The following is a 4303-nucleotide window of genomic DNA, read 5'->3' on the forward strand; positions in this document are numbered from 1 at the left end:
TTTTGTGACAGCAACCCAGGTTGTGAGCATTGCTTGGCAACTTCACCACCACCCAGGAGAGTGTTAAATTGCACTCAAGGCTTCAGTGCTTGCTCCAGGGCCAGTATCAGACTGTGCTCCAGCAAGGCCCCCGAGCTACCCATGCACATTAAGGTTAGAAGCAGGGCTCTAAGTGAACTCATCATATTTTCTGAGATTGCTGCTGGGATCTTTTCAGTGCTTGTCACCAACCCAGTGCAGATTGCTCCTAGAGGAGGTTTCTTCAGGCAGAGGACCTCCAAGTCTCAGGGCTTGGTTCTTGGTGTCTTTGTCCTGCAGCCACTTTGCGCCTAGTGTCTCTGCCACTCTTTTACCTGTTTGCTGAAATGGCTTGATACATAGAAACCATTTTCCCTGAGGACTTTACCTAATTACTAAGGACAAAAGCCACCAAAAACCCTTTTGCCCCCAAACCCTCCTCTAGTTCTTTAACTCCTGGATGTCCTCTTGCTTAAAACAAATGCAGAAGTAGTTTTAGATTTTGGAGCAGAGTGTTCAAGAACTCCTATTTTAAATTAATACTTTCAATTTTGAAAATAGTCAGACAAACATGCTGAACGTTGTTAGGTGGAGTGACTTAATAATGAACTGAAAATCTGTGTCCCTGGGGAAAAGCCACATCCCCGACCTTCCCTCTGTCCACCCCATGGTTTCCTATGTGGAATTTTAAGGTTCCTGAATATAGCAAAAGTACCAATGGTATGTCTATATGGATGGACTTTCTCAAGTCGTATTAACACTGCATGAAACTGTCATTTGAACAATGGCTTTGCAATGGCCCTACCACTGACTCTTCAAAGTTTCATTTCAGGATCATGTGTGCATGGGCAGAGTCATGGTATGGGTCACCCCAGGGCCAAGCATCTCACCTCCACCAGGTTGGCTTCCCTGGGCAATGGTGTGCAGGTAGCTGAATCAGCCGAGGAGCATTTCAACTGTCTGGCGTGTCTCCAGGCTCTGCAGAGTAAGGAAATCTTGAACCCTCTTCTGTGTGGGTTCTAGAATGGAGGCTTCTTGCCATCTCTTCTCCTGCAGTTAGATGAGCTGGTTTCCCATCTTTTAGTTTTGAAGAGTTTGGCTTTATGCAAAGAAGCTACATGTGACACAGAAGTAAGGAATCTTTCAGAGTTATTCAACTCAGGAGTAGAGACACCAACATTTTCACACTACTTATCATTGATTCTCTAATCTCTACTGACCACAAAACTCTTTATTATTATCTGTGAGTCACTGCCTCATATGTCCTATGACACTATCACTTAACTATGTCCATTTCTGAAAACTGTCTTCCATAGTTTTGGTAGAACTTAACACTGGTAGCCTTTCCTGGAAATTTAACTGCAGACTCTTCCATTTCCTGCTTCATCATGGGCATGGCTGGCTGGCCAGAAAGAGGATGTAGAGTGCCTTTTTCTTACTGTGGTGCTTGTGTGGCACTGACCTGCTGCGCTGAGTAAGCTCAGGAGGATAGGGGAGTCGTCATGGAGGGCACCGGTGCCTGCGTCCTAAGTGAACGTTTGTGCAGTTCAGAAGTTTTTAGATTCCCTTCACCTAAGAAGTGCAAGTGTGAGGGGCGCACCAACCTGGGCCATGCACAGGGGACACAGCAGGACAAATCCATATGGCCTGAGTCCACATGGTTCCTACAAATAAGTGGGGAAGCAGGCATGAAATCATCACAAAAATAAATAATCAACCATTTAACAAAAAACATTAGCACTGCCTAGAGATAGACACCAAAGAGTCCAAGGGACCTGGCTTAGAATATGAGACAGCTCGTGGCAGGTCACAGCGGAGCTAGGAGTAGTGAGGGGGTGCCCCCAGGGCCAGCTTGTGACTTCCACCCTGGCCCTGCCTCCCTCCTGAAGGGCAGGATATGGAAGTGAAGGGGAAGGAAAACTTCCCAAAGTTATGTAACAGTTCACAGATTACCTTTTGCAGTTCACGGGCTTGAAGTCCATGACCTCTGAGAACACGCGTTTGCCGTAGTGAGCAGGTTAGATGTGGCCACTGTATTAATTCTGCGGTTGCATGGGGACCAGTCTGAGGGCCACCCCTACCTTGGCTGGGTTGTGAGATTTCAGCAGACCCTGTGGGGTGACTTTATGAGAATAAGGCAGTTCCCAAACAGCGCTGGAACCTGTGACCACATTCCTCTGTGAATAACTGGGATTTGGGGGGGGGTGAGGAGGGAGACTGAGGCAGATCACGGCCCTGGGTGCGGGATGGGCTTCTGGAGAATGTCAGATACGGTGTTCATTTCTGGATGTCTCCCTGGGACCTAAGAAGGCCGTTTACTCAGGCCAGCCCTGAAGCCTGCCCGGCCTGATGCGACACACCCAGGCAGAGCACAGCCAGCAGCGCCAACCAACAAGCTCAGCAAGAAGCCGCGCACAGCAAGCCCAGGGTGCCCCAGAGCAGAGCAGCCATGACCTGTTGGGGCTGTGAGTCCTCGAAATCTAGGGACTGCAACGGGGGCCCCCAGAGAGGGAGGGTAACGCTGGCCTCTGAACCACGAACGGTGGTGGGCCAAGCGAGAGCAGGAGACGCTCCAGTACAGTTGTAAGTGGGGTGCTCTCAAGACACCTGCCTGAGATCTGCAGGCTCTGATAATGATTATTACACACACACACACACACAATACACCCAAAGGGACAGGAGAGATCATCCCCTGAGGACTGAGTGGGATTCCTTATCAGGTAGAGGAAATAGCACAAGTGTGTGTCCCAGTGATGAAACCACTTGGCATATTTGACAAAAAGAAATTTTAAAAGGAAGTCATTGTGACAGGTCCATAGGTGAGAAGCTGTGGAGCAGAGACCCTGCAGGGATAGGAATAAGGGAGAGGGAGGGAACGAGAGAGACAGACCGACTTAGCAAACAGGGAGCATGAAATGAGATTGATCTGACTGTGAGAACTTGGACTACATAAAGCCCTGAAGATGTTGGTGAAATTTAGACTATCTGCCAAGGGTAATGATTTTTTTGCTGAAGAAATTTTATATGTGCTTATTACGTTTGCTCATTACAGAGACCATTCTGACTGCTTTGCAGAGAATGGATTAGCATGACTCAGGGGCAAAAATAGAACAAGGGCCAGTTAAATGACTATCACATCAGTCAGTCAGGGGACTGATCCCGAATTGGTAGTTGCTATGAGACACCGTGGTAGATTCCAGTTATGTATTAGAGGTGGTCATTAATGACTTGGCTTGACGGCAGAGAGAGGGAGACAGAGATACAATAATGATTTCTCCTGGAAACGCTTGAAGTAGGTTAGTGGTTGATACTCGACGGTTAGGATTTGGTTGGTTTTTAAAGATAGCTGTAAGATCAATGGAAACACATAAGTTAGCAGTAGATTGGCAGGTCTGGAGGTTTGAGGTGAAGATGTGCGATAGAACCATCAGTGTCACGTCAGCACATCATGTCAGATCACCCATGAGGGTAAGCTGACATTTCAGAACCTAGAAACTATCTGGGAGAAGAGGAGCTACCAAAAAGAGACTGAGACTGAGTTGGCACAGGAGACTGCAAAACAGGTGCCACAGTGGGGCGAGGAAGGGAGACGTGAGCTTTGTGGCATTGTACGTCTGAAGAGAGGAGAGAGTTTCCAGGAGCAAGTAAATGGGCAGATGTGACAAAGGCAAGGGAGAATTCTGTCAGACAAGTGCCTCTGAGTGTCCCCTGGAGTTATCAACAAGAGAGCCACTGGCGACCTCAGTAAGAGTCGTGTAGATGCCCACCGTCGGGTACACGTTCACTGTTGGACAGATATCCACCATTGGGTATGCATCCCCTGATGGGTAGATGTCCACCACTGGGCACATGTCCACTGAAGGAGGTTGAAGAATGACTGGATTTGGAAGAAGCAAAGGCAGGCACTTTTATTTTCTAGATATTGACAATAATTTGTCATATGGGGCCATTTTTTGATGATTTAATTGTATGAATTCTCAATTCCTTTTTTTCAAATTTTAGCAGGAGTTATTTTTAAACCTGGAGTTTTTGGTGCGGCCCTCACACTGTTCATGATGTCAGAAAGGGGGTGCAGTGTGGAGATTTCCATGAGTGCCCAACAGATAGAATTGCAGGCTGAGTGCGTGGACTCTCCTCAGAGCTGAGCCTTTTGCTCTCCTGAGCTTTGTGTGTCATTGATCATGCTTGTTAGTGTGAATGAGGAAGTCTAAAATGATTTTCCCTGAGTGACACAGAGCATTAAAGTATTACACTTCCTTCCTCTCTTTCCTTCATTCAACTCCCA

The sequence above is a fragment of the Marmota marmota genome, unplaced genomic scaffold (genome assembly GCF_001458135.2).
Source record: "Marmota marmota marmota unplaced genomic scaffold, marMar, whole genome shotgun sequence".
Taxonomy (NCBI): Eukaryota; Metazoa; Chordata; class Mammalia; order Rodentia; family Sciuridae; genus Marmota; species Marmota marmota.